At 41.5% G+C, this 995-nt stretch overlaps 1 pseudogene; it reads left to right on the plus strand.

Moving 5' to 3' along the window:
- The first annotated feature begins 444 nt into the window (after positions 1-444).
- Positions 445-562, plus strand: LOC145412020 (5S ribosomal RNA; annotated as a pseudogene).
- The last annotated feature ends 433 nt before the right edge of the window (positions 563-995 follow it).

Consider the following 995-nt stretch of genomic DNA (forward strand, 5'->3'; position numbering starts at 1 on the left):
ACTATCCACTGATTTTTAATGAAGTTCTTTTGTCCATTCCCTTTAAAGCCAGCCACCACCAAACTATGATCAGAGATGTCATATTTTTCGTTATTTTCATCTACCTCCATATAAGTAAATCTGTTATACAGTACTGCATTCACTAACATGAAGTCTATGGCACTCTTCTGGTCTCCTCGGCTCCAAGTATACAGGCCTGTACATCCCTCATCACCGTTCAGCAGTATTAGGCTGTAGTCAGCCATCCAATCTATTACCATCCTCCCATTACTGTCCACTAAAACCTAGGTGGCCGTTGAAGTCTCCTAAGATCAACAGACCCCATTCTGGATTATGATTTTCAATTTTCTTTTCTACTACAGTACGGATTTTCTTGTTTCTTTCACGGTCTTCTGTCTTATTGCCAGTAGTCATGTAAACCAAAATTATTCTGATGAAAATTCCACCAATTCTATACCACGTTGAGTACACCGCTTCCCGTCCGATCAGCGAAGTTAAGTAACGTTGGGTCTGGTTAGTACTTGGATGGGTGACCGCCTGGGAACACCAGATGCTGTTGGCATCCCTACGTGTCAAGTGGGGTTGGTGGAGGATTAGTGCCCCTCCCTGTAAAACAATTAACTCTAAGCCATTGGCCACCCCGTCTGGGATACATGGCGTCTGGCAATGAATGAATGAATTTCCAGCACATCTTTATGCACTGTTTCTACCTTTTCTAACCCAGTCTCTTTGCTCTGTCCATAAGCTATTAGCAGACCTCCTCCTTTTTTATCCTGCCATTCTCTCATTTCTTGGTGGGTCACTACGTATTTTCTCCCTATGCTACTTTTTCTCGTCTGTTTTGAGTTTCTGTTAGGCACAAGATTTCCACAAAATTATGATCTATGAAATTTTCTATTTCGTACTGCTTCGTTTTTGTTAGCCCTTGTACATTCAACAATTTTATCACTACTTGGGGTTTTCCTCTCTCTTCTGACACTCTTTTGACTTTTACT

This window comes from Coenobita brevimanus, chromosome 91, assembly GCF_032717465.1.
Source record: "Coenobita brevimanus isolate Jiangsu-jjx chromosome 91, ASM3271746v2, whole genome shotgun sequence".
NCBI lineage: Eukaryota > Metazoa > Arthropoda > Malacostraca > Decapoda > Coenobitidae > Coenobita > Coenobita brevimanus.